Below are 12,697 nucleotides of genomic sequence, written 5' to 3'. Positions count from 1 at the left end.
AGTTAATGGCGGTATTTCTCCTTGAAAGGAGCTGTTTGACACCAGCCACAAACTTACCCATCCTATAATTGCAAATGCGAAGATATTGTGGTGTAAATTACAAAAGCTGGGATTTTATTAAATCTCCTTTAGCAACTTTATGGGGGAATAAAAGAATTTTAATTGGAGGGACACCAGTTGACTGGCTACAGTGGCATAAGGCAGGCATCCTCTATCAGATTTTGGTTGACTGTGGGACCAAATGTTTTTTAACCTTTGATCAAGTTGTGGAGATAATTTGCAGCTTAATCAATTGTTGAGATATGTTCAAATACACAGCTCACTATCAAAGTGGCTGGAAACCCCCTTGTGTTGTCATGTGGGCAATCCTGTGGAAGTACTGCTCTCGAGATCATCCTTGGGTAAAGGTATCACTTCTAAGTTTTATCATGTATTGCAGGATCAGTTAGCTGAACCTCTTCTTAAAGTTAAGGGCTATTGGGCCCAGGACTTGGCATTGGATATATCTTCAGTTGAATGGGACTCATGTCTCCATAATGTTAATACTATGTATAAAGAAACAGGCAGTAGATTTATCCAACTTAAGATAATCCATAAGTGGCATTGAACACCGCAACAATTGTATAAATGGAACTTGGCCCCCACAGACGATTGCTGGAGATGTGATGGTCAAAATGCTTCGATTTTTTATATCCTATGGAGCTGTTTGACACTTCGGGACTGGTGGGAAAACATAATGGAGGTCATTTTCAGTGTTTTGAAAAGATTTGGTATCTCAACGAAATTGTCCATACTTGGTATAACTACAGAACTTTCCGATTGAGACTTTTCCTGCAATACAAAAAAAAGGATCATCCTGGCTCTTACTACGGCAAAACGGGTCTTGTTAAGACATGGGCGGAAAAAGAAACCCCCTCACTATGAGGAGTGGCTAATGACAATGGTTAAGTTGGCATCTTACGAAAAAGTGACTTATGATTTATTAGATAAATTGTACCAATATAATTGTATTTGGTCCCCCTTCACTAACTGACTTTCTGTAACTTGAGGGGCAGAGGAGTAATGAGAGAGTGGTTATAGTGGGGTTTGGTGTGTGAAGAAAGAATATGATAATTTTTATTTTTTGTTTGTTTTCTGTTTTGTTATTGAAGTTCAAAACAAAAACAAAAATTGTTGAAGCTAAAAATGAACAGAAACCCCCCCCCCCCCCCCCCTCAAACAACCCAAAACAAAAAAAATAAGACGCTGTCTTTAATGCTGAAAAAGCTTAAAAGCGATGCTACAGCTTAAGGTGACCTACTCATCTTCAGCATAATGCCACAAAGGTTATTCAAACTGTTTGGAAGTCTGAAGGACTGGGAATAAGACTTGGTGTACTAGTGCCTAACTGATGCTCAACTAAAGCTGCAGAATGTGTATGTATGTCTACACCAACTACACAAGAAATTGCAGAAGCTATAATTTTATGATCGCACTATGACGTTTTACAAAACAAGTACAAATGTCCTACCTTCTCTTTGTTAGGCAAAGTCTGAGTCCTGGTAAAAGTGTCTCCTCCGTTAATACTGATCAGTTCTCCGTCTACAGGTGGAAACGGGGCGGGGAAAACTACTACGTCACTCTTGAGCGTGTCTGAGCTGAAACACACGTCATACTGCTGAGTAGCTTTAGAGTAAGACCAGCTCCCGTCAGGGTGGGTGGTGATCATGGGGGCGCTGTACCTGCTGAAAGTTCCATCTGTCCTGTGGCATCTGACTGCTATTAAAGTGATGAGGCTGAGCAGAAAGATGACGGACACCGACACAATGGCGATCAGCAGATACAGGTTCAAATCCGAGAAGCTGTCCTCCTTTACAGGCACATGTCTGAACTGAGTCTGGATTTCAGCCTTGCTTTCAACCACCACCACATCAATCGACACAGTAGCTGATAGGGAGGGTTCTCCGTTATCAGAGACCAAGACCACCAAGGGATGAGTTTTGAGGTCATTGTCACTCAATCTCCTCTTAGTCCTGATCTCCCCGGTGCTGGTTCCGATCCTGAACAGGTTGTTTCCTTTGGGCTCAGACAGGTGATAAGAAAGCAGCGCATTGTATCCAGAGTCTGTGTCTACAGCCCTGATTTTTGCCACAAAGTATCCCGCTTCAGCAGAATAGGGGATGTTCTCACTGTTAACGGAGCCGTGCTCAGAATATGGTGCGAGAATCGTGGGACTGTTGTCATTTTCATCCAGGATTAAAACATTTACAGTCACGTTGCTGCTGAGTGGAGGAACACCAGAGTCTGTGGCCTGAACTTTAAACTGGAACGTTTTCAACTCCTCATAGTTAAAAGACTGCAGGCTGATTATATCTCCAGTTTCTGAATTTATATTTAAAACAGATGAAACTGGAATGTTTTTAAGAGAGCTATCTAACAGCGTGTAAGTCACCTTTGCATTAATATCTAGATCAGCATCGAAGGCATTTACTGTATAAATTATTGAGCCTGTTGGACTGTTTTCTTTGACATACACATTAATAACAGTCTCCATAAATTTGGGTGGATTATCATTAACATCAGAAACATGAACAGTAATGACTTTGTTACTGGACAGAGGTGGAGCTCCTTCATCTGTGGCTGTAATGGTGACATTATAAACAGAAGTGGTTTCTCTGTCCAGCGGTCCATCTACAACTAAAGAATAATCATTTTTGTAGTTGGACTTGAGATTAAACGGAGCAGATCCAACTACCTTACAGCTGGTTACACCATTCTTCCCTCCATCTTTATCACTTACTGTAATAAAAGCAACGATAGTCCCCAGTTCAGCGTCTTCTTTTACCGGTGTTATTAGTGACGTAACTGATATTTGTGGGGGATTATCATTCAAATCAATTATCTCTATCAGTAATTTAGCTTGTGCACTACGAGGAGAGGTGCCCTGGTCCGTTGCTTGTACTCTGACTTCATAAGCAGGCGTCTCCTCATAATCCAATCCACCCTTCACTGTGATTTCTCCTGTTTCTGAATTGAGATCAAAAATATTTGATGCATCAATATTCCCTCGTTTGATGAAGGAATATAAGATTTTACTGTTCATGCCTTCATCTAAATCTGTGGCATTTAACTTGATAACAAGTGTTCCGGGAGAGGCATTTTCTTTGACACGCACTTTATAAAGCAGTTTGCTAAACGCGGGAATATTATCATTTACGTCGATTACATTCACATGTATTTGTAATGATCCCGTTCTTGGAGGTTTTCCTCCATCTACAGCGGTCAGTATTAGATTGATTACTGACTGTTTCTCTCGGTCCAAAGCTTTTTGCAGCACCAGCTCAGCAGACACACCGTGCTCTCCGCCGCTCTGCACATCAAGTGCGAAATGCTCATTTTGACTGAGCTTGTAGGTCTTCACTGAGTTGCTTCCTATGTCTGCGTCCACGGCCACAGGGAGAAAATATCGCTCTCCCGTTAACGATGATTCAGAAATATTTAAGTAATACCTGCTTTCAAGAAATGCAGGTGAATTGTCGTTTATATCTAATATATTAACCTCTACGCGATGTGCAGTCATTGGATTGCTTAGAAAAGCTTGTAATTTTAAGGAGCATTTTATAGTCTGTGGACAAAGCCCCTCTCGGTCTATCCGCTCCTCAACTAAGAGATTCCCACTCCGTAAGTCAACGTTAAGATATGTCTTACTGTAACTGGAAACCAAGCGTAGATCCCTGTTTTCTAGTTCCTGTACATTGATGTTTAAATCCTTTGCGAGATTCCCCACCACTGTGCCTTTGTTCACCTCCTCGGAAATCGAGTAGGCTAACTGCGAAGCAGCCCAGTGCCAAAGACAAAGAAACAGAACAATGCGAATCCAGACATGTTCCTCCTTTGGTCGAATATACATTGTTGATCCACAAAAAGAAGTGAACACAAGTGAACATTAATCCTCATTCGAGAAATGTTCACCCGAAGCGAGAAGTGACACAAGGAGCTCCTGCTCTCATCGTCACAGCACCTTCCGCGGGTGTGCAATGGCCGATGAGGATTTCATTTTTTCCCGTGCAGGGAGGAGTTTTAACTACACAAATACATTTAGGTCTATGGTCTCCTGCGACATCATGTGGTGATAGACTGACAACAAAACACAATAAAGAGTATTAAATTCCTGTTAAAAATTGTGACTATTGAAGTTCAGTATAGAAATACAACATATATTATTTCGATTGTAAGCGAGAAATCTGGTTGATAAAAAACTCGCTATTTCCGTGACTAAAGGAACATCTGTAACATTATGAAAATTCAACGTAAATGATTACTTTGATTTGAATTCCAGAAATAGTTATTCTGTATTAATATGAATTTTTTAAAGAATGAAAGGAAAATGTTTTGTTTTTTAGTGTATGAAAACACAACATCCATACGTCCTAAACAGGGCAAGGTACCGTCTAACACCACGGACAGCGAGTTTTCACCACATTCAAGCACAGTCACTGAACATTACAACAAAATGACAACTGCTACAAAAAGTCAACGTTTAAGGCTCAGTCACCATGGCAATCAGCGTAGATCATAAAATGTCACTGAAACGTTGTTCAGCAGTCAAAAGTAGCATATTAGCATAGTGCCACGAACCTCTGTCACTCAGTAATAAATGAACCGTTTATGTAAATACAGAAGTGATAGAAAACATATAGGCATTTAAAGCCTGGTAAATTTACACGCACCATGTCACATTAAAAAAAGAATAAAATAATTAAGAAAATGTAAGCATGTGCAAAGGGAGGAGGATTTTCACTGCCTAACTTCAAATGGTATTATTGGGTGATGAATGTGAAACAACTTAGAGCTTGGTTACCTACTGCAGCAGTCAAACCCATTTGGTCCCAGAGACGGAAGTTAATGGCGGTATTTCTCCTTGAAAGGAGCTGTTTGACACCAGCCACAAACTTACCCATCCTATAATTGCAAATGCGAAGGTATTGTGGTGTAAATTACAAAATCCGGGTCGTTGGGATTTTATTAAATCTCCTTTAGCAACTTTATGGGGGAATAAAAGAATTTTAATTGGACGGACACCGGTTGGCTACAGTGGCGTAAGGCAGGCATCCTCTATCAGATTTTGGTTGACTGTGGGACCAAATGTTTTTTTTTAACCTTTGATCACGTTGTGGAGATAATTTGCAGCTTAATCAATTGTGGAGATATGTTCAAATACACAGCTCACTATCGAAGTTGCTGGAAACCCCCTTGTGTTGTCCTGTGGGCAGTCCTGTGGAAGTACTGCTCTCGAGATCATCCTTGGGTAAAGGTATCACTTCTAAGTTTTATCATTTATTGCAGGATCGGTTAGCTGAACCTCTTCTTAAAGTTAAGGGCTATTGGGCCCAGGACTTGGCATTGGATATATCTTCAGTTGAATGGACTCATGTCTCCATAACGTTAATACTATGTATAAAGAAATAGGCAGTATTTATCCAACTTAAGATAATCCATAAGTGGCATTGAACACCGCAACAATTGTATAAATGGAACTTGCCCCCCACAGACGATTGGTGGAGATGTGACGGTCAAAATGCTTCGATTTTTTATATCCTATGGAGCTGTTTGACACTTCGGGACTGGTGGGAAAACATAATGGAGGTCATTTTCAGTGTTTTGAAAAGATTTGGTATCTCACCGAAATTGTCCATACTTGGTATATCTACAGAACTTTCCGATTGAGACTTTTCCCGCAATACAAAAAAAAAAGGATTATCCTGGCTCTTACTACAGCAAAACATGTCTTGTTAAGACATGGGCGGAAAAAGAAACCCCCTCACTATGAGGAGTGGCTAATGACGATGGTTAAGTTGGCATCTTACGAAAAAGTGACTTATGATTAATTAGATAAATTGTACCAATATAATTGTATTTGGTCCCCCTTCACTAACTGACTTTCTGTAACTTGAGGGGCAGAGGAGTAATGAGAGAGTGGTTATAGTGGGGTTTGGTGTGTGAAGAAAGAATATGATAATTTTTATTTTTTGTTTGTTTTCTGTTTTGTTATTGAAGTTCAAAACAAAAACAAAAATTGTTGAAGCTAAAAATGAACAGAAAACACCCCCCCCCCCCCTCAAACAACCCAAAACAAAAAAAATAAGACGCTGTCTTTAATGCTGAAAAAGCTTAAAAGCGATGCTACAGCTTAAGGTGACCTACTCATCTTCAGCATAATGCCACAAAGGTTATTCAAACTGTTTGGAAGTCTGAAGGACTGGGAATAAGACTTGGTGTACTAGTGCCTAACTGATGCTCAACTAAAGCTGCAGAATGTGTATGTATGTCTACACCAACTACACAAGAAATTGCAGAAGCTGTAATTTTATGATCGCACTATGACGTTTTACAAAACAAGTACAAATGTCCTACCTTCTCTTTGTTAGGCAAAGTCTGAGTCCTGGTAAAAGTGTCTCCTCCGTTAATACTGATCAGTTCTCCGTCTACAGGTGGAAACGGGGCGGGGAAAACTACTACGTCACTCTTGAGCGTGTCTGAGCTGAAACACACGTCATACTGCTGAGTAGCTTTAGAGTAAGACCAGCTCCCGTCAGGGTGGGTGGTGATCATGGGGGCGCTGTACCTGCTGAAAGTGCCGTCTGTCCTGTGGCATCTGACTGCTATTAAAATGATGAGGCTGAGCAGAAAGATGACGGACACCGACACAATGGCGATCAGCAGATACAGGTTCAAATCCGAGAAGCTGTCCTCCTTTACAGGCACATGTCTGAACTGAGTCTGGATTTCAGCCGTGCTTTCAACCACCACCACATCAACAGACACAGTAGCTGACAGGGAGGGTTCTCCGTTATCAGAAACCAAGACCACCAACGGGTGAGTTTTGATGTCATTGTCACTCAATCTCCTCTTAGTCCTGATCTCCCCAGTGCTGGTTCCGATCCTGAACAGGTTGTTTCCTTTGGGCTCAGACAGGTGATAAGAAAGCAGCGCATTGTATCCAGAGTCTGCGTCTACAGCCCTGATCTTTGCCACAAAGTATCCCGCTTCAGCAGAATAGGGGATGCTCTCACTGTTAACGGAGCCATGCTCAGAATATGGTGCGAGAATCGTGGGACTGTTGTCATTTTCATCCAGGATTAAAACGTTGACAGTGACGTTGCTGCTGAGTGGAGGAACACCAGAATCTGTGGCCTGAACTTTAAACTGGAACGTTTTTAACTCCTCATAATTAAAAGACTGCAGGCTGATTATATCTCCAGTCTCTGAATTTATATTTAAAACAGATGAAACTGGAATGTTTTTAAGAGAACTATCTAACAGTGTGTACGTCACCTTTGCATTAACATCTAGATCAGCATCGAAGGCATTCACTGTATAAATTACTGAGCCTGTTGGACTGTTTTCTTTGACATACACATTAATAACAGGCTCCGTAAATCGGGGTAGATTATCATTAACATCAGAAACATGAACAGTAATGACTTTGTTACTGGACAGAGGTGGAGTTCCTTCATCTGTGGCTGTAATGGTGACATTATAAACAGAAGTGGTTTCTCTGTCCAGCGGTCCATCTACAACTAAAGAATAATCATTTTTGTAGTTGGACTTGAGATTAAACGGTGGAGATCCAACTACCTTACAGCTGGTTACACCATTCTTCCCTCCATCTTTATCACTTACTGTTATCAAAGCAACAATAGTCCCCAGCTCTGCGTCTTCTTTTACCGGTGTCATGAGGGACGTCACTGATATTTGTGGGGGATTATCATTCATATCAATTATCTCTATCAGTAATTTAGCATGTGCACTACGAGGAACGGTACCATGGTCCGTTGCTTGTACTCTGACTTCATAAGCAGGCGTCTCCTCATAATCCAATCCACCCTTCACTGTGATTTCTCCTGTTTCTGAATTGAGATCAAAAATATTTGATGGATCAATATTCCCTCGTTTGATGAAGGAATATAAGATTTTACTGTTCATGCCTTCATCTAAATCTGTGGCATTTAACTTGATAACAAGTGTTCCGGGAGAGGCATTTTCTTTGACACGCACTTTATAAAGCAGTTTGCTAAACGCGGGAATATTATCATTTACGTCGATTACATTCACATGTATTTGTAATGATCCCGTTCTTGGAGGTTTTCCTCCATCTACAGCGGTCAGTATTAGATTGATTACTGACTGTTTCTCTCGGTCCAAAGCTTTTTGCAGCACCAGCTCAGCAGACACACCGTGCTCTCCGCCGCTCTGCACATCAAGTGAGAAATGCTCATTTTGACTGAGCTTGTAGGTCTTCACTGAGTTGCTTCCTATGTCTCCGTCCACGGCCACAGGGAGAAGATATCGCTCTCCCGTTAACGATGATTCAGAAATATTTAAGTAATGCCTGCTTTCAAGAAATGCAGGTGAATTGTCGTTTATATCTAATATATTAACCTCTACGCGATGTGCAGTCATTGGATTGCTTAGAACAGCTTGTAATTTTAAGGAGCATTTTATAGTCAGCGGACAGAGCTCCTCTCGGTCTATCCGCTCCTCAACTAAGAGATTCCCACTCCGTAAGTCAACGTTAAGATATGTCTTACTGTAACTGGAAACCACACGTAGATCCCTGTTTTCTAGTTCCTGTAGATTGATGTTTAAATCCTTTGCGAGATTCCCCACCACTGTGCCTTTGTTCACTTCCTCGGAAATCGAGTAGGCTAACTGCGAAGCAGCCCAGTGCCAAAGACAAAGAAACAGAACAATGCGAATCCAGACGTGTTCATCCTTTGGTCGAATATACATTGTTGATCCACAAAAGGAAGTGAACACAAGTGAACATTAATCCTCATTCGAGATATGTACACCCGAAGCCATAAGTGATATAAGGAGCTCCTATACTCGCATCGTCACAGCACCTTCCGCGAGTGTGCAATGGCCGATGAGGATTTCATTTTCTTCCCGTGCAGGGAGGAGTTTTAACTACACAAATACATTTAGGTCTATGGTCTCCTGCGACATCATGTGGCGAAAGACTGCTAACAGCATTCTACATAGTAACCGTGAATATTTAGTGTCAGTGTGGACATGAAAATATTTAAAAATTAGATTTGTTGTGTGAAACCCGGTCAATAAAAAAGATAAAATCGGTATTTCAGTGAGCTAACGAGCACGTTAGACGTTATAACAATTCAACACACATAATGTCTTTGATTCAAAGTCCATTATTGCTTATTTTTCAGTCGTACACATGCATTAAAATCAAAAAGAAGAAGAAGAAGAAGAAGAAGAAGAAAAACAAAACCTTTGCTCACTTAATGATGTCACAAAATGCACGTATTCAAAATATGGCGCCATACATTCTAGCACCACGGACAGCGACTTTTCATGACATTCTATACTCGTCTTGAATAAAAATAAGATACCTGGTACTACACCCTGTGTTGCACTTTGAGTCACCATGGCAGCCACTGTAGCATATATAAACAGTAAAATATAAATATGTCAACGAGATTAAAAAAGCCTCTTAGTACAGTGACAAGTACCAACACCAATCACCCACTGTGGGACAAGAATTGTTTACTTAAGTGACTAAAGGTAGTCTTGACGCCTCCTAGTTTTGGACGCACTAATTTAAGTTTAAAAATCGCTCGTAAAAGAATGAAAGGGTTAAACACTATTCGACAGATTATGTCACTCATTTTAAGCAAAATACTCCAAAGTTCTGTCAAGCAAACTCGAAAAGAAGAAGTCAGTCTTAGTGTTTTGGTTCTTACGATTGTTCACTCGAAGCTGTATAATTTGTATATATGTAAGAACTGTTAAGAGGAAATGACATAATAATTTTATGATCGCACTGTGAGGTTTTACAAGACTTAAGTTCAAATTACCTACCTTCTCTTTGTTAGGTAAAGTCTGGGTTCTTGTAAAAGTGTCTCCTCCGTTAATACTGATCAGTTCTCCATCTACAGGCGGAAACGGGGCGGGGAAAACCACTACGTCACTCTTGAGCGTGTCTGAGCTGAAACACACGTCATACTGCTGAGTAGCTTTAGAGTAAGACCAGCTCCCGTCCGGGTGGGTGGTGATCATGGGGGCGCTGTACCTGCTGAAAGTGCCGTCTGTCCTGTGACATCTGACTGCTATTAAAATGATGAGGCTGAGCAGAAAGATGACGGACACCGACACAATGGCGATCAGCAGATACAGGTTCAAATCCGAGAAGCTGTCCTCCTTTACAGGCACATGTCTGAAGGGAGTCTGGATTTCAGCCGTGCTTTCAACCACCACCACATCAATAGACACAGTAGCTGACAGGGAGGGTTCTCCGTTATCAGAGACCAAGACCACCAAGGGGTGAGTTTTGAGGTCATTGTCACTCAATCTCCTCTTAGTCCTGATCTCCCCGGTGCTGGTTCCGATCCTGAACAGGTTGTTTGATTTGGGCTCAGAAAGGTGAAAAGAGAGCAGCGCATTGTATCCAGAGTCCGCGTCCACAGCCCTGATCTTTGCCACAAAGTATCCCGCTTCAGCAGAATAGGGGATGTTCTCACTATTAACGGCGTCGTGCTCTGAATATGGAGCAAGAATTGTTGGATTATTATCATTTTCATCCAGGATTAAAACGTTTACAGTCACGTTGCTGCTGAGCGGAGGAACACCAGAGTCTGTGGCCTGAACTTTAACCTGGAACGTTTTGATTTCCTCATAATTAAAAGACTGCAGGCTGATTATATCTCCAGTCTCTGAATTTATATTTAAAACAGATGAAACTGGAATGTTTTTAAGAGAACTATCTAAAAGTGTGTAAGTCACCTTTGCATTAAAATCTAGATCAGCATCGAAGGCATTTACTGTATAAATTACTGAGCCTGTTGGACTGTTTTCTTTGACATACACATTAATAACAGTCTCCATAAATTTGGGTGCGTTATCATTAACATCAGAAACATGAACAGTAATGACTTTGTTACTGGACAGAGGTGGAGCTCCTTCATCTGTGGCTGTAATGGTGACATTATAAACAGAAGTGGTTTCTCTGTCCAGCGGTCCATCTACAACTAAAGAATAATCATTTTTGTAGTTGGACTTGAGATTAAACGGAACAGATCCAACTACCTTACAGCTGGTTACACCATTCTTCCCTCCATCTTTATCACTTACTGTAATAAAAGCAACAATAGTCCCCAGTTCAGCGTCTTCTTTTACTGGCGTTATCAGTGACGTCACTGATATTTGTGGGGGATTATCATTCATATCAATTATCTCTATCAGTAATTTAGCATGTGCACTACGAGGAACGGGACCCTGGTCCGTTGCTTGTACTCTGACTTCATAAGCAGGCGTTTCCTCATAATCCAATCCACCCTTCACTGTGATTTCTCCTGTTTCTGAATTGAGATCAAAAATATTTGATGGATCAATATTCCCTCGTTTGATGAAGGAATATAAGATTTTACTGTTCATGCCTTCATCTAAATCTGTGGCATTTAACTTGATAACAAGTGTTCCGGGAGAGGCATTTTCTTTGACACGCACTTTATAAAGCAGCTTGCTAAACGCGGGAATATTATCATTTACATCGATTACATTCACATGTATTTGTAATGATCCCGTTCTTGGAGGTTTTCCTCCATCTACAGCGGTCAGTATTAGATTGATTACTGACTGTTTTTCTCGGTCCAAAGCTTTTTGCAGCACCAGCTCAGCAGACACACCGTGCTCTCCGCCGCTCTGCACATCAAGTGAGAAATGCTCATTTTGACTGAGCTTGTAGGTCTTCACTGAGTTGCTTCCTATGTCTCCGTCCACGGCCACAGGGAGAAGATATCGCTCTCCCGTTAACGATGATTCATAAATATTTAAGTAATGCCTGCTTTCGATAAATGCAGGTGAATTGTCGTTTATATCTAATATATTAACCTCTACGCGATGTGCAGTCATTGGATTGCTTAGAAAAGCTTGTAATTTTAAGGAGCATTTTATAGTCAGCGGACAGAGCTCCTCTCGGTCTATCCGCTCCTCAACTAAGAGATTCCCACTCCGTAAGTTAACGTTAAGATATGTCTTACTGTAACTGGAAACCAAGCGTAGATCCCTGTTTTCTAGTTCCTGTACATTGATGTTTAAATCCTTTGCGAGATTCCCCACCACTGTGCCTTTGTTCACCTCCTCGGAAATCGAGTAGGCTAACTGCGAAGCAGCCCAGTGCCAAAGACAAAGAAACAGAACAATGCGAATCCAGACGTGTTCATCCTTTGGTCGAATATACATTGTTGATCCACAATAAGAAGTGAACACAAGTGAACATTAATCCTCATTCGAGAAATGTACACCCGAAGCGATAAGTGATATAAGGAGCTCCTACTCTCATGGACACAGCACCTTCCGCGTGTGTGCAATGGCCGATGAGGATTTCATTTTTTTCCCGTGCAGGGAGGAGTTTTAACTACATGAATACATTCATCTATGGTCTCCTGCGACATCATGTGGACAAAGACTACTAACAGCATTCTAGATAGCCGAATACCTTAAAAAATAGTGAATGTTTCGTTATTGTTTGGAAATAAAAACGTGGTGTATTTAGAATGTAAGGGGAAAATCTTGTTAGTGGAAAAGCTCGATTATTTCAGCGAGTTAACAAGCATATACGCAGTTAAAGTAATTCGTTATTTACACTAACAAAGATTATAATTCTGATTTTAAATCCAGGCAGTCTTTAAACCTAATA

At 41.0% G+C, this 12,697-nt stretch overlaps 1 protein-coding gene and 3 pseudogenes across 14 annotated transcripts in view; all 4 read right to left on the bottom strand.

The window, feature by feature from the left end:
- LOC146524618 (protocadherin alpha-C2-like) overlaps positions 1-12,697 on the bottom strand; it is a 216,634-nt gene that overhangs the window by 45,542 nt on the left and 158,395 nt on the right. The window lies entirely within an intron of this gene.
- Positions 979-5,873, bottom strand: LOC146524645 (protocadherin alpha-3 pseudogene; annotated as a pseudogene).
- LOC146524644 (protocadherin alpha-2 pseudogene) lies at positions 5,999-8,772 on the bottom strand (annotated as a pseudogene).
- On the bottom strand, positions 9,670-12,684 carry LOC146524643 (protocadherin alpha-2 pseudogene; annotated as a pseudogene).

The sequence above is a fragment of the Neolamprologus multifasciatus genome, chromosome 2 (genome assembly GCF_963576455.1).
Source record: "Neolamprologus multifasciatus chromosome 2, fNeoMul1.2, whole genome shotgun sequence".
Taxonomy (NCBI): Eukaryota; Metazoa; Chordata; class Actinopteri; order Cichliformes; family Cichlidae; genus Neolamprologus; species Neolamprologus multifasciatus.
This window is presented reverse-complemented; position numbering and strand designations above follow the sequence as displayed.